Raw genomic sequence first — 22986 nt, 5'->3', positions numbered from 1 at the left:
TTCTTTCTTTGGAATCCATTGGCTGTAAGTACAGCCAAGCCCCCTCCCAATCAAGTCCCACCCCCACTGGCAGTTAAAAGGAGGAAGCAGCTGCAATCTCACATTACTCTGAGAAGCACAGAGCCGGAGACAGAAGCCTGAAGATGATGAATGAGACTTCATCGAAGCGTTGCCTAGATACTTGAATCTTACGCGGGAGAAAACCCGAACAACCAAAGATCCACATACAAATACCCCATGAACCTCAGAAAACATATATATATATATATATATATATATATATATATATATATATATATATATATATATATATATATATATAGATCTTTGGTTGTTCGGGTTTTGGTTGTTCGGGTTTTGTTCATGAGGGCGGGTTTCCAAATGGCTGGAAGGCGGGAGGTGTCATCTCGTTTGTTCATGCTGTGTGGGCGTTTTTCTATCTCTATGGCTTCTCTGATTATTCTGCTGTTGAAGTGTTCGGTTTTGGCGATAGTTCTGGTATTTTTAAAATCAATTTCATGTCCTGTGGCTTTGAGGTGTTGGACCAGGGAAGAGGTCGTTTCTTCTTTTTTGATTGAGTTCTTATGTTCTTCAATGCGTGCACTTATTCTTCTGTTAGTTTGTCCAATGTATGTGGTAGGGCAGGCAGTGCAGGGGATTTCGTATACTCCTTGGTTTTCTAATTTGATTTTGTCTTTGGGGTTTCTTAGGATGGTGGATATTTTTCTGTTTGTGCAGAATGCTGTTTTGATGTTGTGTTTTTGGAGGATCTTGCTAATTTTGTCTGTAGTGCCTTTTATATATGGGAGGAGGGCTTTGCCGTTTTCTTGTTCTCTGTCTTGGATTTTGGTTGGGGTTTCTTTTTGGATTAGGTGGGTAATCTTCTTTCTTTGGAATCCATTGGCTGCAAGTACGTTGGTGAGAGTGTGTAGTTCGGTTTTTTGGTGTTGTTCATCGGCTAAGCATTTTGTTCTGGAGATGAGTGTCTTGGCTACGGAATTGATCTGTGCTGGGTGGTGGTGTGAGAGTGCATGTAGATAGAGGTTAGTATGTGTTTTCTTCTGGTAGATGGTGTGTCCTAGGGAGCCATTGGATCTTTTGTATACCAAGACATCTAGGAAGGGAAGTTGGTTGTTGGCTTCTGTTTCCATGGTGAATTGTATTTTGGGGTGTAGGCTGTTGAGGTGTGTGAGGAAGTTGTTCAGTTTTTCTTTCCCATGTGGCCAGATTATGAAGGTGTCATCTACGTATCTGAGCCAGAGTTTGGGTTTGTGGTCGTATTTTTCTAGAGCTTGTGTTTCAAAGTGTTCCATGTAGAGGTTTGCGATGACAGGTGAGAGGGGTGATCCCATGGGTGCTCCTTCTATTTGTTTGTATTTTTGTCCATTGTAGGTGAAGTATGTATTGGATAGGCAGGTAGGTGGTGGGGTCTGTCTTTAGGGGTTTGTATGCGGGGTCTTGGAGTAGGTTGGTTAACTTGGTTTGGTAGTCAGATGTGTTCATAACCACTGTCGCATTGCCCTTGTCTGCTGGTAGAATTATTATGCTGGTGTCTTCTTTCAGGTTAAGTAGTGCAGTTCGTTCTTCTTTGGATAAGTTGCTTTTGGGTGGTTTGCTAGTGCAGAGGATGTTGGTGATTTCAAGTCTGATTTTGTTAGCATCATCAGGGTTGGTTTTGGTCAGCACATCCTAGATCTAACCAACCACTGCCTATCCAATACATACTTCACCTACAATGGACAAAAATACAAACAAATAGAAGGAGCACCCATGGGATCACCCCTCTCACCTGTCATCGCAAACCTCTACATGGAACACTTTGAAACACAAGCTCTAGAAAAATACGACCACAAACCCAAACTCTGGCTCAGATACGTAGATGACACCTTCATAATCTGGCCACATGGGAAAGAAAAACTGAACAACTTCCTCACACACCTCAACAGCCTACACCCCAAAATACAATTCACCATGGAAACAGAAGCCAACAACCAACTTCCCTTCCTAGATGTCTTGGTATACAAAAGATCCAATGGCTCCCTAGGACACACCATCTACCAGAAGAAAACACATACTAACCGCTATCTACATGCACTCTCACACCACCACCCAGCACAGATCAATTCCGAGCCAAGACACTCATCTCCAGAACAAAATGCTTAGCCGATGAACAACACCAAAAACCGAACTACACACTCTCACCAACGTATTTGCAGCCAATGGATTCCAAAGAAAGAAGATTACCCACCTAATCCAAAAAGAAACCCCAACCAAAATCCAAGACAGAGAACAAGAAAACGGCAAAGCCCTCCTCCCATATATAAAAGGCACTACAGACAAAATTAGCAAGATCCTCCAAAAACACAACATCAAAACAGCATTCTGCACAAACAGAAAAATATCCACCATCCTAAGAAACCCCAAAGACAAAATCAAATTAGAAAACCAAGGAGTATATGAAATCCCCTGCACTGCCTGCCCTACCACATACATTGGACAAACTAACAGAAGAATAAGTGCACGATTGAAGAACATAAGAACTCAATCAAAAAGAAGAAACGACCTTTCCCTGGTCCAACACCTCAAAGCCACAGGACATGAAATTGATTTTAAAAATACCAGAACTATCGCCAAAACCGAACACTTCAACAGCAGAATAATCAGAGAAGCCATAGAGATAGAAAACGCCCACACAGCATGAACAAACGAGATGACACCTCCTGCCTTCCAGCCATTTGGAAACCCACCTCATGAACAGACGAGTACCTAACATGAAGAAGGACACCAGACCCACACCCATGAGAGCCACACAAGATGCCACCACCACACTTCCATGTAGAAAACAGACTCCCACCCACTCAGAAGATGAGACATGACCATGGACCAGAAGCTGCACGGCAGCTGCATCACTACCCACTTCAAACCCCTCCGAGCCATACATGAAGCAAACCGACACCCACTATGAAGATGCAGAAGGACCACGAACTCGAAGCCAAACAGCAAGATCACAACTCACCAGCTCAAATCCCCCAGCAACTAAGACTAACCTGAGCACAACCAAGCCCCCACCTGAACAGAACACGCCTCCAACCAATCAGAACACAGCTAACCCCCAACCAATCAGAACACAGCCAAACCCCCTACCAATGAGAACACACCCCACCCAATCAGAACACAGCCAAGCCCCCACCCAATCAAGTCCCACCCCACTGGCAGTTAAAAGGAGGAAGCAGCTGCAATCTCACATTACTCTGAGAAGCACAGAGCCGGAGACAGAAGCCTGAAGATGATGAATGAGACTTCATCGAAACGTTGCCTAGATACTTCGAATCTTACGCGGGAAAACCCGAACAACCAAAGATCCATACACACACACACACACACACACACACACACACACACATATGGCATTCGGCTTTGCTCGGGTATTTTCCCACGTCATAGTAGTTGTGCTATGACGTTGTGCTATGACGTGGGAAAATACCCGAGCAAAGCCGAATGCCATACATGTAAGTACCCACGAAAACTTAAGAAAACACACACACACACACACAAACACACACATATATATATAATGCCAGGTACATAAAAAAGGGAATGTAATTTTTTGATTGACATCTCTAGTTTTAACAGGCCTTTCAAATTTATTTTTATCTCTCAAGCTGTAAAAAGAATGGATCTGAAACTGATTTAATGATTTTGTGTTTGTGCCAATTACGTTTGCCAAGCATAATCATGGCACCAAATGAAGGCACTGAGGATTTGGTTATCAGTTTTGCTTGTTTGATTTCTTTCAGTCCTTCTTGCAAATCAAATCCTTAAATCTAATTTGCATTGCAATCTATTTCTCTAAAGCAGTTTATACTGTTTAGGTTTGTCTTTAGTCTAATTTGAGTTGTTATTAAACATTTTAATTATATTCATGTTCATGGATTTACAAACAGATTCCAATTTTGGCCACACTACAATTTAATTTCAGTTACTCTATAGTCACTATGGAGTTTTTACATACACTGACGGTTATCTCCATGATCATACAGATTCTTTTTCAAACAAAGGAATGTTCCTTTCTTATCTTCACTCCCACATCTATTCTAGAGATGTACCAAATAACATAAAGAGGACAAGGGACTTGGAGATGAATTATACTGTTGATGAATGTCATTCCTCTAGTCAGAGCTACTAGCTAGATATAATCTGTAATATTATACTGTTCCACAAATACTAAACTTATGCATTGGTTTCAGTAAAAAAGTGTCATCTTCTATTCATTTATTCTTTTAAAGCTGAATTGTGCATCTTTAGGGCAAATTAGAACATGATGGAGGTAGATAACTAATTAAGACTTCCATTAGTATGGCAAAAGAATGATTTACAAACTTTCATTTCTGCATTAAGGATTATCTCCTGATCTTTTGACTGCTTTACTGCTCTACTTATAAGCAGAAAACTCATTTTATTTTTCTTCTTTTAAATCACTACCTTGTTTCATTTGAGTTAGGAGGAGAGAAAAAAACAACCTTTCCTCTTTCTTCAGAGAGAGAGAACAACTTTTTAAGTAGGTTGAAAAAGCTATAAAACCAAATAAAAAGTAATAAAAGAACCCTTTGTGAAGTTGTCTCCCCTTTTAACAGTAATTTCACAGGATTATGCACCTTTACAATCTCTGCATTTATACAGATATACACTTTCTGGAGGTAAACTTCAGGTTTGATATTTTAGATCAGAAAACAATGGAGAACAATCTTGGTTGATTCAGCCACGTGAAATTACAATCGCTTAGTTTCAAAATAAAAGTATTTTGAAATGAAAGTATACAGAATAAAGTAATCTAATTGCAAACTACAGAGGATTATTTAGGATTTTAGAACCCAACATGAGTAAGATAAACTCTGGAGTGGAAATTATACTGGGATTTCTTATTACCAAAGTATTAACTTGAAATCAAAGCTACTTAAAGTATAGTTCAATTTTCATTTCTATTCTGAACAAAACCTAGTTCTATTTTCTTGTTGTGATTTTTTTTAAATAAAGTTTTATTTGGGTTTTCACACATACAAAATACAAGTAAAACATCTTTTTTAAAAATATCATGGTCCCGGATTGAACTTCTTTATACAGACACAAAATTCAATTTCATGCTCCTTTTTGTATTCTGTTCCATATCTTATACTATTTTACATTTTCTATATAGTTTTTCCCCTCTTTTAATTTTCTCAATTTTATTTTGATTATCTCATCTCAAGTCAAATCATTATATTTATACTTTTGTCTATTCTGTTTCAATTTCATGTTATCTTTTCTCATTAAACAAATTTTCTCCTGTAGTTACTAATTGGAGTATGACACCTTTATATCTTTTAATGACATCCATTCAATTCTTATTTAAACTTCAATATATACCTTAAGTTTATGACCTTCAATATAATACATAACTTCCAATCGAATTCTGCTTGGTACATTCTTATAATACACACTATATTCTTTAAAAAAAAAAAAAGATTGTAAATATATGTAATTATAAACCCTCATTCCATTCCAGTTCAGTTCTATCATTAATAATCATTAAAATCTTAACATCTTTAACACTTCTTTTCAATTAAATATCATACTTCCTTAAAAACATATAATCTCGATAATTAATTTTTCCCTTATTTCTCTTCACATATGTTTTATAAATCATTAAATATACCTTTTGTTACATTTATTTATTGACAAGCATTGCACTAAATTACGATAGCTATTTTATCAGACATTTTAATCATACATTGTTTCATATTTTCTAAAATTATTTCTGTTTCTAATATAACCATACTATCTTATGTACCTTTGCAGAATCCCTTTTTCCATTAAGTTTTCACCCATTATCTCTAAATAGGCCCTGTTTCTCTATATTTTGCTTCCGTCCTTTATAACTTTTTTTCTTTCTTTCTTCCCTCTCTTCTTCTCTCTCCCCTTTTTACCCCCTTGTCTCTCTAGTTCTAATTCTCTCTTCTGCATTTCCCTCTTCTGTTGCTTTCTGATTTTATACTTATTTTTTCACTCTATTTTTTTGCGGGGGGAGTTGTTTTTGCCAATCTTAAACTTTCTATTCTCTTCCCCACTTTCCTTTTTTCCCCCATCTAAGATTACTTGTTCATTAAAGATGGCTTCTTCTTTGTCGCAATCTTCTTGTTCTGCAGGCATTTCTGGTTGTTTCTCATAATTCTAAATCTCCATTTCTAAAAACTGAAATACGAAGCCAAAAGAACCTCTCCCTTCTTGTGCATCTTCTTTGTACTTTTTAAGTTCCATTTTCAGTTCTTCTAAAAGTGGAGCCATTTTAAACAGTTTTAAACAACCATCCGATTGATTTTAGTCATTCAAAACAATAACCAAGAATCCAGAAATCATCAAGTAATCCAGATAGTCCCAAGTTATATCTTCTTATTTCTTTTGTGATTTTTTCTTCCTGGGGTTTTTGTTGTGACATTTCAGTTAGAATGTATCTTTTGGAAGTCCTGTTGAGATTTTGCTGTAAGTTCTTTTTTAATTCCAGGCAATCCTCTCCTGCCCTTTTATTCTTTTTCTCTCCTTTCCTGTTTTCAAAAGCTTTTAATTATCCAGAAATCTTTATTATCCCTTTGACTTTTTATTTTCAGCATTAAATGCCTATTGATGTCAAAGTGGATTTTTTTCTAATTTCTTGCTTTAGTCTCTTAGCTATCATTATAGGAAAAGGAGAAAACCAAATCCTTTCCCTTTTCTCTCTCCTTCACAGCTTAAAAATCTTCTTAGGGAACAATGTTATTGTTTTTTAATGGTTTCAATTCCAGGGTACCTTATTTGTTGCTTTTGCTGTTTGACCCGGTCAACCAAAACTTTCTCTTCTTATCTTCCTCCTGCACATTCTTTTCCGGTCAAGTTCTTCTTTGTGGTGGCAATTTCTGACCACCGCTGCAACTGCCTTCAGGAAAGGGAGTAATGGCCAGCTGGGGAGGAGAGATGCGGCTTTCCTCAACCCTGCAGGCAATCTCCCCCCTCTTCACTACCTCTATGGGGTGGCTTAGCCCTGAAACCAGCTGGCTCGGGGCGCTCCAGCGGTGAGAACGGATCAAAGCCTCGCAGAGATGAGGTCTCGGTCTGTCACTGAAGAAGCTCAAACCGGAAGCCACTTGTGATATTTTTGAGATCTAGAGAATGGCACCATTTTCTGCATGCAATATATCTCAACAAATAGGATTTTTCAAATTGAATGCAAAGAAGATAATTCATTTTCTAGATCTACCTCTACAAACCATTTTGTAAAACTTAGCTACCAGCTGCATGGAATAGGATTTTTTATCTTTTTCACATCTATGCAAATCTATGAAATCTGCTGTAAAAGTGCAAAGGAAAAAGTGTGATGTTTTGGGTTATCTGAAATGAAAAGGTAGGAATCGTATTGAACATTTAATATACTTTATTTAGATAACAGATTAACCAGCTTGGTTTAGGGCATGTACTTGTACTGAGTATATTTTCAGGAATTATAGATCTATTCTTTTCAGTTTAGCTTTATAATCTCTTTTTTGAAATCTTTTTCTATTCTTAATTTTATTTATTTTTAATCTTTCACTTTCTTTTTTTAAATTTTTTAAACTGATTGTTTTTATGTTTTGATTTATGGAAATATGGCTTTGTCAACATGAAGTTATTTTACTTACAGTTCTAGTTACAGTACTTCAGGGAATATAAAGGTTTTACATATTCTTCAAAGAGGTAAAAATACTAAGTCAGGCAACTTAAAAATTGTAAAAAATTGTATTTATTTTTTACAAGAAACATTATTTTACATTTATAAGGTAGGTTTGTCAAACATACATTAATGGGAATTCATCATTTCTCATGAGTGTAGTAACTTTAAAAAATAAATGATTCAGAAATCTTTTTAATCTGATGATTTAATATTTTAATATTCATATTTCATTAATTACTCTAATAAAAATGCTTTATGTGTTTTCTTTAATATTATTTACCAAATCAAATAAGTATAGGTAATCTAAAGGATCTTTTGTTAGATCATAATTGTGCATCAATAACATTTAATAATTGTTTTCAAAAAATGCTACAAAATTGCTATACTGAAACTTAATTTAGGAATACTCTTTATTGGCCAAGTGTGATTGGACACACAAGGAATTTGTCTCCAGTGCATAAGTTCTCAGTGTACATACAAACAACAAAATGGTAAGTTATACATCATAAATCATAACATACAAACAACAAGTGATAAATCATAAGATACTATAGGAGAAAGTAGTAGGAAAGTTGAGAAGATGAGAAAGATAAAAAGGATAATAGTAATACAGCCCTACTACTACATATATATTTACGCATAAGACAGTACTGTGGGAATTCGGTGTTTAGTAGAATGATAGCATGAAAGAAGAAGCTCATGTGTCTGGTTGTTTTGGTGTGAAATGCCCTATCTATAGCATCATCCTGAGGGAAGAAATTGAAGCAGTTTATGTCCAGGATGTGAGGGTCTGTATGTACCACTTGGTGGGAAAGTACTAAGGATAGGAAAGGAGCCTTCTTGGGTGTCCTCTGGGCAAATGGTGATTTCACTGGGTAATCTGACATGTAATAGTACCACAGAAAGAGAAAAATTAAAAACCTAACAAAAGAAAATTTATTTTTTCTATGTTGTAAGTTGACCTACTCAGGAATTATATAAATGTTTTCTTTATGCTAAACAAGAATTGAATTTCCCTGAATGTGCTCAGTAGAAATTCGCTGAATTGCGTAAAGCAGAGGTACTGGGGGAGAGGCAGTATTATTTTTACTATCAAGTGTACATAGAGGGATGTATACAGCTAATCTTGTAAATCAGCATTTTTAACATATCCCAACTTTGAATATAGGACCAAGCCACCTAGACCTAGTCCTGCATTAAAATATTCTCCTTTACTTCTGGGTAAGTTATCATCAGTTCAGATAAATAATTTTCTTGCCATTTTTAGTCTTGCCATTTTTTAAAAAAATTGCATTGGACTTTTGAAGGCAGAAAATAGAGCAGATCCCCAGCTTCAATTCCTGGGATCTGTGCTTCACTACTCCACGAAGCACCACACGCCCAGAGGAGTTGAGCAGCAATTCTTTCTTTCTTGTTCTCCAGAAGTGCCCAATATATACCATCTGCCCTCAAGCTTTCTGAAGCTAAGACATTATCCCAGCCATTATACAGAGCCCAGTTAAACCTAGGAATCAATTACCCGAACTTGGAAAGGATACAGCAGAAATTCTTAAGAAAGCTATTCCAGGTGGCAAAATGCCTTACCTTGAGGCTGGAGGCAGGACTTATCAAAGTCAAAATAAGAGTATGGTTTGCACAATTAAATATTGGCTCACTTTTAACCCTAAGATCTGACTGAACTTACATTGATAAATATCATACATCCTAGAAATTCCAAATTGAGAAAAAAATATGCAAATTAGGTTTTTCAAGAGATTCCTGCCCATGGGACAAAATCAGGCAATGGCAATGCTTAAACAAAGGTTCCTTGATATAGAATTACAATTAGAATGATAGCCAGATTATGGTAACCTCTCATCAAGGAACTGGCACATAAGAATGCACATTTCAAAGCAGCATTCTACCTAGATCAATTCACAAGCAATGAATTTCACTGAGCATTTAAACTACTACAATTCAGTATGATGCCATCAGCAGAGCTGGAAGGAAAACTATAAAACTTCATATGCGGAAAGGTTTTGTCCTTGTAGTAGTGAGATTACTGAAATACCAATTCATATTCTGTTACTTTCAAATTTCTATTGAGACATACTCTAAGACTTCCAAACATTTCTTCTAATTCCATGTCTTGGATGGACTGAAGAGTTCTATATGCAATTGTTAGTAGCAGATAAGGAGCCCAAAGTAACTCTTGCTGTTGCAAAATTTATTTTTGCAGCTGGCAAAACCCATATATTGCTGACAGCAAAATAGTCCAAGTGCAATTGTAGGCTCTGTAGGTTTTATTTGATAAGTTTTATTCAGTCTGGCTTGCTGTCTTGCAAAAAAATTTTGAATTTGAAATATTAACCATTATGAATCTATTACTTTGATATGTATTGATATAATACAATATTTAGGTGAATTCTCAGATTTTTCAGTTAGTTGGAATAAGTCTCACATATTTTCTATAGGATCTAATGCATCTGTGCTAGTTAATAAAAATAAGACTGCTACTTTTTAGTCTAATTCTCTTGGAACAATTATCAGAAATAAAGTATATTATTTGTAAATGTATCAAACTCTTTCTCTGATATAAACAAATAGCTAGATGAACTTATGAGAAAAGATAAATGTTCCATGAATAAGTATTATTACAAAATTACTTAAGAGATATTGCAGTTTTAATGCCTTTAATTACAGATCTGCCTATAGAGATCTGTAATTTATTAAAATATTTTCTATGCGAAGGACAAGCCCCTAGATCAGAGGTCTTTAAACTTGGCAACTTTAAGACTTGTGGACTTCAACTCCTAGAATTCTCCAGCCAGCTATGCTGAAGTTGAAGTCCACAAGTCTTAAAGTTGCCACATTTAGGGACCCTTGCCCTAGATTTTATCTAAGTTATATCTATTCCTGATTTTCAGCTTTAACACAGCACAAAGTTGTTATTTATTTCTGTTTATTCATGGAATTTAAGTACTAAGTTGAAAAACCATTACAGGCACAACTAAATTCTTATTTGACTGGTTTGTTTTACAAATAGTCCTCAATTTACAACCTTTCAAAGTTAGAATGGCACCAAATAAAGTGGCTTATACCTGTTACAACATCCCCATGGTAATGTGATCAAAATTTGGGGGCTTGGCAACTGGAATGTATTTATGTATTTATAATTGTTGCAAAGTCTCAGGATTGTGTGATTGCTATTTGTGACCTTTCCAGAATACTTCCTTCAAGTAAGGTCACTGGAAAAACACCAGCTTTAAAGACCATATGATTCATTTTAATAATACAGTGTTTTGTTTAACAACCATGGCCCAAAATAAAAAAAATTAAACCAGAAAATGAAGCATGAGTTACTTAACTACCTCCTTGCTTTGCAGTGGAAATACTGGTTCCAATTGTAGTTGCAATTTGAGGATTACCCATAATAAGATCTATTTGGTTTCTATAGTCTTTTATCTTGTCTTGCCTTGTTCTATCTTTTTTATTTTATTCATTATTTTATTTTTACTGTTTTATTTCCATTATTAAAGGCACCAGGGTATTTGGGGAAGATGTTGTAAGTATTATTTTCTTAGTTTTTTAATTCTCCTTGGGATAATCCAAGTTTGAAAATGGCAAGGAAGTTTTTCTATTTTGAAAATTATTAATTAATGAGTTAGTGTCGTGTTTGATTTGGACTGTCTGAAACTGTGGAATGGCATTACAGTCAATTTGGAAAACCCTTTTGAATTCATAGTTCACATGGGATGTATCAACAAATTATTCTTTTATTATGGAAATTTAACATTTCCTAAAACATTAAATCATTTAATGTTATTTCTTTTTTTCTGTTTCAAGATTTCATTTAGATTTTTTGTTATTGACTTTAGCATTTTGTTGCTTCCACCACTATTTATTTTTTTGTATTCTTTTGTAATCTTGGTATCAAAAACAATAATATTAGAAGAAACACAATTGAAAAAAAATTCCTATTTATAGAGTACACATAAAAACTGGGGATGTCAGAATGCAGAAAGTACCTGAACATTTAATCTTAGTAACCATATTAATAGTTTCAACTATAGGAATGATTTCTGGATTGGATAATTTTTGATCTTTTTAATCTTGAGAAGACAAGAGATGTTTATCCTTGTAGAAGGAATCATCTAAGCAGCATAGAAATTTAGCATTGCCTCTATCCAGAATTACTGTGTGTGTGTGTGTGTGTGTGTGTGTGTGTGTGTGTCCCTGTGTGTGCTTTCCACATGTTTTTGCTTCCCAGTCTAACCTTTCAATCTTGAATTTCTCCATGGTCTCCCATCCAAGTATTTCATAAATTTTTAAATCAGTCAAAGTCAGCTATATGCTGCCACCTGCTGTATTAAATTTTATTTTTCAATTGTCTGAATTATTTCTTTCTTTGCAGAGAAAGCGTCTCATTTCCCAGCCCTCCCCCCATCTTTATTTTTGACTTTATTCTCAAGTGGATTGGAGATGTCTTCAATTTCTATTAAAAAATAATCAAAGCTAGTTGAACAATCCTATCCAAACAGTGTACCTCAGCAGTTCTGTTTCAAGCTGAAAGGAAGTCTTGAACTGCATTTTAGACTGTGCTGTTTAACAAATTAATAATTTGGATGATTACAAATGATTACAACACATCAATCGTTCCCTTACAGATGACACAAAGATGGGAAGGGCAGCAAACTCGTTAGAGAATTAAAATTCAGTGGGAACTTGACAAGCTTAAAAAATGGGTCCAAACTAGCCAGATGTACTCCAATGGGACAAATGCAAAGTTCTAGATCAGGATTAGAAAATTCAAAGGAAAGAATATGGGGAGGTGGGGTGATATTGGACAGCAGCACATGCAAGAAGGACGTTGCAATAGATTACAGGCTGAACATCATCCCATAGTGTGATGCATCTATGAAAAAAGAAATATATTCTAAGAAGTATGCTGTCAGGACCAAGAGAAGGCATTGTTTCTCTTTGTGGGTCAGTCAACATCTAGATTATTGCATCCAGTTCTAGCATTTTAAAAAGTACAAGCAACTTCTGTAAATGAGCTCAAAACAAACAGGATGGTGATATTGACATCATAGTTGAAGGCAGGACAAGAAGTAACAGATTTGAAACTTATCAAGGAGAGATGTAACCTAGAACTTAGAGAAATTTCTAAACAGCGAAAACAATTAATCAATGGAATGGCTTGCCTCCAGAAGTTGTGGATGCTCCCTCACAAGAGGTTTTTTAAGAAGAGATTGGACAGGCATTTGTCTGAAATGACATAGGGTCTCCTGCTTGAGCATGGGATGGAACCTGAAGACCTCCAAGTTCCCTTCCAACTCCGTTATTCTGTTATTAATTAAAGCTTTGCCCATTTTCTAGGTGTGTCACGTCTCGTGCATGTGCAAAAGGTTCAGTCGGCAGTTGTTTTGCTTGTTACGGAAGGGACACTGAGAAGCTGCATTTTTTTCCAGAGGAGGAAAAAAAAGAATGATGACAGAGGGGGTGGGGACAGGAAAGAAAACCCAGTGAAAAATGGTGGGAGGAACTGTGTTTAGCCTATAGAAGGATGTGAGGTGACCTGATGGTTCTCTTTTGAAGGGCTGTTATATGGAAAGCAGGGCAGAATAGTTGTTCAGAATTGTTCTGGAAGTGAGGACCAAAACAATGTTTGCATTTACAAGCAGCTGCGGTTTTTCTAAATGTGCAGTAACATAAGAGAGTTACTTTCTGTCCACTTTATTGGCTAATTCTAACAATCAACTGGTAGGCTTCTTGCTTCTGTAAGCATCTCCCTCTCTCCCCTATTACCAATCAGCTGGCTATTGAAGTTTGTTCTGACAGTGGGTTTAGCATGCTTTCAAAATTCAACAGTTCCACCCTACAACCTCACTGCCAAAACAAGATTGTCTGACAGCTGATTAGAAACTGGAAGAATAGCACATAAAATTTAATTTAATTTATAAAATTTATAGTGCAATCTATTTGCCCATGGCGACTTGAGACAGCTTACACAATGTAAAACCATATTTAAAACAAAAAATAAAAATAAAAAACAATACAAACTAACAAAAGGAATCAAATAAATTAACAAAGTACAATAGAACAAAATCTGGAAAAAATAAAAAAAAATAAAAAATCACCCCCAACCCCCACCTCCCACCCCGACAGCAGATCACATCAGCTATTTGATGGGCTCTATCCTGCTCTGGGTTCCCCAGGCCCGCTTTTAAAACCAGGTCTTCAGTGCCTTTTGAAAGAGTGCTAGAGTGGGGGCCCTTCTAATCTCTGGGGGAATGATATTCTAGAGAGAGGGAGCCACCACAGAGAAGGCCCTCCTTCTGGGTCCCACCAGGTGTATCTCCCTCAGGGATGGGACTCACAACATTCCCTGCCTCCCACTCTAATGGGTCAGGTAGATGTGATCCACAAGAGGCGGTCCCTCAGATAACCCAGGGGGTTCCTGAAATTTGAGAGAGCCAATCTCTTATGTCATTGATGTCAGCTTTGCAAGGTAATCCAGGCAAGCACACCAGAAAAGCTATCTCTATTTTATTGTAAGGTTACATTAACAGAATTTTGCAAGTCCGAAAGTGTATTCCTCCCGTGTCCTTATAACCCAAGAAACTAGGGAGGGTCCCTCCTGAGATGATTCCAAGGAAGGTATAAACTGCCCCTTATCCAACTGACCTGACTGCAGCTCTTCCCTTTTCTCCTGAGATAATTCCTACATATCAGTACAGCTGTTTCCATTCAGATGTTTGGCAGATGATAGAGAACTACTTATATGTCAGCCCCACAAGGTAGGTTTGAATAGGAAATAAACTCCACAGGGAAGCTAAAAGTAATTTTATTGAGATTTACTACAATAACAAAATCTTACAAGTCTGTGCTCCTTCTTATTGAATACTGCACATGCCTGGGCCATTTCTGAGTATTATCTGGCCATTCTGGACTTTGAAAATGCTTCAGTCCCTTTTGCCTTAGGCATAATCACTTTTAGTGAGATAGGTGGCTGTATAAATAAAATAAACAAATAAATAAATGATCTCTGTCAAGGTCATCTTCTTTATTCACTGCATGGAAAGTGCAGTTGCTGCTTTGTTTTGATCTTTCTTACTGGAAGGAAAAGGGAGAGAATAGAGGCAGGATTCCAAGGGAGGGAAGTGTGACTGCATTTGGTGTTGCTGCCTGAAGTGGCCAATAGGTGCTGGGTATTCCTACCCATCCACCCTCCCCACCCTAGAGGCTGTAGAGAACTGTAGTATAAACAGAATACAGTGAAGCATGTCAAAATACATTCACCTTGAAACTAACACAGATTACTTGCTAGCTGAAGGGGGAAATCATTCCTTAAAAATTGGTGTAGCCACCTTGTAAAACCATTTCAATCATGGGCTAGAAACCAGATGAAGATAATGTCACGAGGACAGACAGCAGCAACCTAGGAAAAGAAACCACAAGGATGCCCACCTATGCAAATAAAATGATTTCATACTTGCATGCAAGTACTTAGAAGCAATATTGAGCATCACATTGCAAGGGATATCATTTGCATGCACGTGCACACACACACACATTTTACACACGCCACCATTCCTGAGGATGTCCATGAGGGGGGATATGGAAGGGGAGGGGGAATTACTGTATTCAGGTTATCATGTTTGTCCCATGCCTAGCTTAAGTGACCTGGTCCAAACAGGAGCAAACAAGTTGTAATGCTGTCTGCACACTTAGGGATATATTTATCCCTTGGTCAAAGGCACTTGGCTTAGTTTCCAAAACGGGATGGCTGACCGCGAATAGCGTCAGGTGAGCTGGGAGAGAGAAAGCTTGGAAACAGGTCCCTGGGCTATAAAGCAAGGGCGGCTTGCTTGCTCCAGCGCCCGATCTTGCAGGTTTTGAAAACGGGCCAGCCTTTCCTCCATTTCCTCCAAAGATGCGAGCTTGGCAAAGCGGGATTCCTGGCGTCGGCGGCTGGGGAAAGTCCCCGTAGCACGGCGCGCAGAGGGGGTAGGGCAGGCGCGAGCGAACACCCGGCCGCTGGACGCCGTTCCTCTTTGGCCTCTCCTCCTCCGCCAACCTAAACCGGGGAAAGACGCAGCACGTGGGAAAGCCATAAGGCGCGCAAGGGGGGAGAGGGGGGGGAGGAGGTTTCTACTGGCTGGTTGGAGCTGCCGGTGGTTGTTGTCTTTGCCGTTGCCGCCGCTGAGGCGAGCTTGGCGTTAAACGCTGCTTGTGTTGCCTCTCTTTCGCTGGACTCCGCCAGGAATCCCGCAGGCAGGAAGCGAAGAGAGTGCCGCTGAGGCGCGGGGAGGGGAGCGCCGAGCGTCAGGGGAAGCCCGGCAGCGGGCAAGCCGAGCCTGGAAGACGAAGGTTGACAGCGAAAGCGGGAATTTCCTTCTTTTTCCTCGACTACCGGCCAGCCGAGAGGTTGCGGCGGCAGCAAGCAGGAGCAGCAGCGGGTCCAGGTGTGTTCTCCACAGCGATGTTTCGCCGGTTGAGGCAGCAGCACCAGCAGCAGCATCCGAGTCAGTCCAGCATGCGCTGAGTGCCGAAAGCGGGGTGGACTTGTGACAGACAGAAGCCCCTGACTGGGCTCTCGCTCCTTCGAGGATGCCCCGCACTGCTCGGGCGTGAGGAGGGCTTCACTCCAGGAGCTGCCAAAAAAAAAAAAAAAACAGAGGCGGAGAACCTTTTGGCTGCCTCCTTCCCCGAAGCTGCCTGCGCCGCTGGCCCCGCAGCAGGAGGCACCATGATTTCCTAACGGGCTCGCTCGACTCGCGCTTCGCTTCGCGCTTCCACTGTCTCCCCTCCCCTCCCCCCTTCCCGGTCTCCATGGAATTACCCTGCTGAAAGGGGCGCTGCTGAAGAACTCGCGTTGCTCGGGACAGGCGCCCCCCGCCCACTCCCCAAAGGGCAGGTTTGTTCCATCCTGGACGCAGTTTGGAGAAGAGGCGCTCAAGTTGGGACGGAAAAAAAACGAACAACCCTCCAACAACCGAGGTAGGTTGAGTAGCCTGACTCGTTGGGGACAATTCTGGAAATAAGTTGGGGCGGCTGGGGTCAAGTGGGGAAAGAAAGCGGAGGAGCTACCAAGTTTCTTTGGATCGGCAGCAATGAACGAGGCTGCTTTATAACAGTTACTTGTAAATCCCCGGCCGTCGCATTGCTTCTCAAGGAGCCAGGAATTTGACATTGCCTGGACGTTTCCAGCTTTGCACCCTCTGTTTTGGGTACCGTCTCTAGAGGATGACAGATAGTCTCTCTCTCTCCCGCCCTCTCCCCCCCCCTCCCCGTTTTATGTGTGCGCGCTCACGCGCGTAAGGCGCGCGTTTTTACGCGCGGGAGTGTAACTTCCTGATTTGCATTCCAAACTGGAAAATCGGCTCTTATTATACATCGGTTGGATGTTTAAATTTTTTTGGGGGGTGGGGGGGCGCTTTTATGATCTATTAACATTTGCGAACTATTGACATTAAGATTTGCCTTAACGATTGGGAATTGGCTCTTCTCTGGCTTTAAGCGGTCTTCGTGGGTTTTCAATCTCGGTTAATCTGGAGGCAGCGTGCCTAGTAGAATGCAAGTAAGAAAAGGAGGTCGCTGCAAGTAAATCAAGGTTGTTTTAGGACAAATCCAAGTGCCCCGTGAAAAATCATAGTGAATGAGATTCTGCTACTTGTGTCTTTTTCCTCAGAGAAACCTGGATGGATGGATCCATACTGTTCAACAGGTGGGGGATTTTAATGTATGAACAAAAAGGCTGGATTTCCAATTATTTGAAGCTTGTCCAAGTTTCAATAGGACATACAGTAGAAGGGGTGAAAAGAATAGCACAACCTGCCTTTCTTTTTAACCACTGGTTAGAGATGCCACTTTCTTTGTAGGATGCTTCCGTGCAATAGTAAATTCTCAGCTGAATCACTTTAAATGTTTTGAACTGGGGGAAGGTGACATGCCATTTTGATTGAATGGATGGAAGATTTAAATAGGAGGGGTGGGTAGGTTGATAAGTATAGACCTCTCTGAGAATTTCTCTTGCTTTCAGCAGAATGTTATGCAGCAATCCCTCTGGGAAAATAATAGCCTTTCAGTCACAAAATCTCTCAGCCATGAATTATACAACTCTGGATTGCTGGGTAGTCTTTTCAATAACTCACTTAATAATTTTCTGATGTCTTTCTGAGACTGTATTTGATTTTAACAGATCCAGTGTGAAGTTTTTAACATCAGGGAAATCTGTCAGAATAACATGATAATGGGGGAAAGATATATTGGCAAAAGCATCTTACAAGCTAAGCGTGCAGACAGAAACTTAAATGGATTCAGTTTATGCTGCCATTTTTGGATTTTGTTTACATTTTGGAGGCATTCTAGCATCTGGAAATAAATCTGCCAATGGTTTAGAAGGAATAAGTTTTACATTTGACAGGAAACTTAAAAACATCTATTGAAGTATACTAAAATATTCCTATGAATTCTGTAAAACCATCAGGTGTAGAAATCTTGTGGCATACTTCCCATTACCAAAGAGTCTTGGCAATAAGATGCATTTAATCATTCTTTTTTGCAACTCCTAGTGATAAATATTAAGTTCTAGGACTTGGACTAGTATCTATGAACAAAAGTTCTTTGCTATATTCCACATCTTTTCATTCTGATAGAATGTTGATGCAAATAAAGGCATACTAATGACAAGTGAAGTGCCTTTTTGGCTGTGACCTCAAGCTATAGCACTGTGAATGATCTCATTCACTTTTATGCAGTATTAGCATAACTTAAGTCACTTTATAAATTACCTCAGACAGGTTCAGTTCTTTGAAAGTAGCTTGCTACTGGAAGGAACGGAAGTATTAACTGAAAAATATTACAAGCTTTGGTTAAATTTTAAACAAGTATTGCAGTCAATCTACCAATTCTGATATAAAACCCAGTGGATTAAATGGATCTTACTCTTGAGCATGCGAAGAATTGCAATTTTAGGACAATATTTTAAAATTCCTTCCACCAATGGAATGGAAACTACTGCTGAATCAAATAGCCTTTCCTCCTTGTAGTTTCTTACCTCATTGGATTAACTGTAGAGGATTGTGAATCCCATGGCGCAGATTTGAGGGAGGAAGTCTGCAAGACGGAGTAACTTACACTATTGTGCAAGTGAAAAGTAGACAACATGACATTAGAATTCCCTCTTAGACATTATAAATTTAGATTGCTTCAGAGATAATTTATTTTTGCTTCATAGTTTCTAAAAGAATGCATTTGGAAGCTTTGTGTATGCTTCATTGATTTTTGCATGAAATTTCAATTTCAGTGGGAATATGATATTTAATAATTTTCTTATTGAGCATGATGATCTTTTGCCCTGGAATGCATTTACAGTTTCTTTTCCCAATGTTCCATGATCTTTATCCCAAAGACTCAAGTCTCAAGGATACTGCAGAGGTCAAAATGGCAATAGAGCATTCACAATTTTGTTGCCTAATGTTGTTGATACAGTAGGAAAAAAATACAGATTTTAAAGCTGACAATAAGTCTTAGGAGTCCCATGATTTGAAAATGATTTAATTGTTTAATATTTTAAAGACTTTTTTCTTTGGGGGAGAAACACTTATGTAATATATAATGATATAAGAGCTTGAATTAAACTTGCTTTATAGGTATCAAACTCAGTTATAACTGCTTTGCATTTTTTTCCTAAGGAAGAAAATTAAAATTTTTTAAATGTATATATTTTGACTTATATGCATGTTCACTCATTATTTTAACGATTTACTGCAACCTGGAAGATCTTCTGGAAGGAAGATGAGAACTAGCCCATTTTATAATAGCTAAATTGCTACCTGAACTAAGGACTTAACTTATGGACCAGGTAAACTGTGAGTTTGAGCTAAATTTTAGAACAACCAATCTAAAACAAATGATGCTCCAAACGTGGGTAAGAAAAAGAAAACTAGCTTAAAATTTATTAACTAGAATGAGATATTACAAAGATTTGGAAGCTTCTGAGTAAAGGACCATAGTAGACTGATTGTTGTCGGCCAAAAGCCTCACCCTTAAAACTAGTGATTACAGGCAGTATTAAAATTAAATGTAATTTTATTTCACTAATTTTAAAATTAATTAATATCAAAAAGTACTTTATATAGTTAACACCTTTTCCTCTGATACAGTAAAAACACAATTTGGTAGAAGGTAAAAATTTTGGAGCATTTTGGGTAGTTCTATGTAAGTGTTCATGTGTTTTTGAGGATTTGGGCTATATACCTCTGAAAAAAATGTTGAAGTTTCTTGCAACAGCAAAAATAGATGATGATGCTGAGAATTACATCTGCATAATCTGAACAATATTGGAGTCTTAACAGACTGTGAGAGTTCATTTCATTACTTCCTCGTGGTCTACCCCATTCATCTGGACAGGCAAGGGCAGTAGTATTTGGCTGAGCCTATCTGGATTATATTGGGATTATATGATGTAAAGATAATCAAGAGCAGTGCTGTAGCCTAGAGGTGAAGACACTCACCTCCCACTTGGAAGGTTGAGAGTTCAATCCTAGGCAGCAACAGATGTTTCTCTGTCAGGGTGCAAAGAGACAAAAATATCTGTATGGCCATCAGCTCCCTTTAGTTGCCCCAACTCCATTCTCATAAAAGGAATAACAGGAACTTAAAAAGAAAAAGATGATATAAAGATAATCGATATATTTTTTCAATATCAATGTAATTAATAATGAAAATATCAGTGTTTACTGCTGTTTATATTGTCCATTAGAAAGCATCATGTAGTAATAAAAGTTGAGTATGAAAGACAAGTTTCTTGGTTACATCATCTGAATGCTGAAGAGGTAATCTTCATTTCGCAACCACTTTTGGGGCCGGCAACTTGTTTGTTAAGCAAAATGGGTGCCAAGTAAAACCATAGCTTTGCTTCTGGTCTTCAGCTTTTCTTTGCTTTACAGACCTGCAACAGTTGTAAATGTGAGAACTGATGGCAGAGTTTTCGTCCCTGTCATAACTGCAGAGGGTTGCTGTATGAGACAGTTAACAATTCCCCCTATTCCAAATACTCTTTTTCAGGTAATGTAGGTAGGGTACGAGAGTAGAGTTTATCTTATAGAATAAAAGTATAATAAAGACTTTTAAAAAAAAATTAGAAATGCCTATCTCCGTTGACTGTACTCCTCTCTGCCCCTGAATGTCTGCATCCTATTCTCTGCAGCAGTCAACATCATATGGTAAGTAATATTACATGATAAATGGATACCTGTTAGGTGCATTAGGCAGATTCTTTTTTTTTTCTGCTGCAAATTTTGAGACTTCCATGTGAAATAAACTTGCTACTAGTTCCTGTATGCTTGGGCAGCTGATAACAAAAAGCTGGAAAATGAGAAAAACTCATCAGGGCCTAGTTTAAAATGAAAAACATTTAATGGGGCATTCTTCAAAATAACTGACATGCTATCTTCTTTCCCCAGAAAACGATGACACGTTGCTTAAGACAATTTTAATTTATGTTTAAATTTAATATATATTTTAGACTCATAGAACCAGTAAATCATAACCTTAGAAGTACAAAATGATAGGCAAATAATACATCTTTATTTGTTATTTGATTTGGAAGTATCATGCCAGAATATTTTGCAGAATGTAAATCTTTTTAGTATTAAAAAGTGTTGATGTGCATAATTTTAACCTCATTAAAACTTGCTGATCCAGAACATCTAATTATAACATTATGGCCTGAATTATTTGAACTAAATTCTCTTTTGGTTTGAGTAAATGCTATTTTATTGAAGTTGGTAGGTTTCATTCACACTCATATACATACTGTATATGCTATCCATTTTTCAAGATGCACTGAATGAAAAAGACTTTTCTGAATTAGCAAGAATTGGAATCTTGCATGGTAGATAGATTTAAAACCATTTTTGTTTAAATAATTCTTTAAGTTTCAAAAAAGGGAATGAATGTGCTTTTTTAAAAAAAAAGTCTGTGGTTGTACGTATACTTCAAGAACAAACTTGATTGCTAATCAGTGGCTTGAAGAAATGTGTAATATATAAATAAATAAACTTAATAGTGGCGTGCTGCCTGAAATGTTCTGAAACTGAGCAATATTATCCTTGTTGCTAGCAGAAAAAAATACCATTGTATTCTGTTAAGTGATATGAATGGCTGAGTGGAAACAAAATGAAAGAATACTGTAAACAATGTTTGGACTATTTAGATACTGAGAATGAATGAGGATGGTGAAAGTTAAGAAAATATATTTTTGTTTCAAGTACCTGATTTGAATCATATATCTAAAAGGACTTCAAGTTCCACTCCTGCTTTGAGGCATGAAACCAACTGGGTGACTTTCAGCCAATAATTCTGTCTCAGCTCTAGAAGGTGCTGATGTCCATGTATTCAGGCATCATTTTGGTTGTTTGAAGACTGCATTGGCAACAAAGAAACATTGAACTGGCAAAAAAGTATAATTTGTTCCCCTGCTTCATTCTGATTCCCTAGGCCATAAAATTCAACTACATTTTCATCCTTAAAATTCCCAACTTTGTTTTTCCAGTCTCCAACTCATTATGCTTGGTTGTTCTGTGAATTTCAAATTGAACTGAACAATAAAACAACAACTCCTCCTCCTCCTCCTCCTCCTGATGGTAAGCTGAAATGCCTCTTTACTCTCACTAAAGGGACTTTGTTCCCTTCAGCCAATTGTTCCACCACAGTATTATAACTGTTGTTTTTGCTTTAGTCTTCCCGACTTTAAAATTAATGAGTTCCTTGTTTTTTGTGTTTGTATGTGTGTTTCCTGAGTAGCAAACTGTATGAACTTCTGACTGAAATGTCCAATTCCAGTTTAATTTATTGATGCCTGATGTCAACCTGTAGTCTATTTCATTTCATCTTTCACTGTGTTCATGCTTCTTACATTGTGTTCTACTGTAATTTGTTCTTTGTAACCTCAGATTTTCTTTTTCGATATGACAGCATCAGACATCCCAAAGGTTTTACTTAGCTCATCATAAATACCTTTAGTACTCTGAAAGATCTTCAGCTGCTCCTCAGTAGCATGTTGAATACTATTTGATCTGAGAGGCCCATTATCTGACACTTTATCTTGTGTACTCAGTGGTTTTCCTAGTGAAATAGAGGAGTGTTTCCCATTGCCTTTTCCCAAAAGGTATTAAAGCTTTTAGGGGGGAGGGAAGAAAGAAAAAATGTTAATCTTGTAGAAAAGGAATGTTATATATTGCAAGATGAGTAAATGAAGCAAAGGGGAGCCCGGTTGGTGT

The 22986-nt window shown here is 37.7% G+C and overlaps 1 long non-coding RNA gene across 1 annotated transcript; it reads right to left on the bottom strand.

Annotated features, from left to right (window-relative positions):
- Positions 1-14582: 14582 nt before the first annotated feature.
- LOC148126903 (uncharacterized) lies at positions 14583-16448 on the bottom strand. Its single transcript, XR_015741417.1, has 3 exons — positions 16389-16448; positions 14999-15137; positions 14583-14708 (listed from the first exon to the last, which is right to left on the bottom strand). It is a non-coding gene; the product is annotated as an uncharacterized LOC148126903 (long non-coding RNA).
- Positions 16449-22986: the final 6538 nt, after the last annotated feature.

Source organism: Pseudonaja textilis, chromosome 2 (assembly GCF_049901715.1).
Source record: "Pseudonaja textilis isolate UNSWEBS1 chromosome 2, rPseTex1.2, whole genome shotgun sequence".
In the NCBI taxonomy this organism is placed as follows: Eukaryota; Metazoa; Chordata; class Lepidosauria; order Squamata; family Elapidae; genus Pseudonaja; species Pseudonaja textilis.
This window is presented reverse-complemented; position numbering and strand designations above follow the sequence as displayed.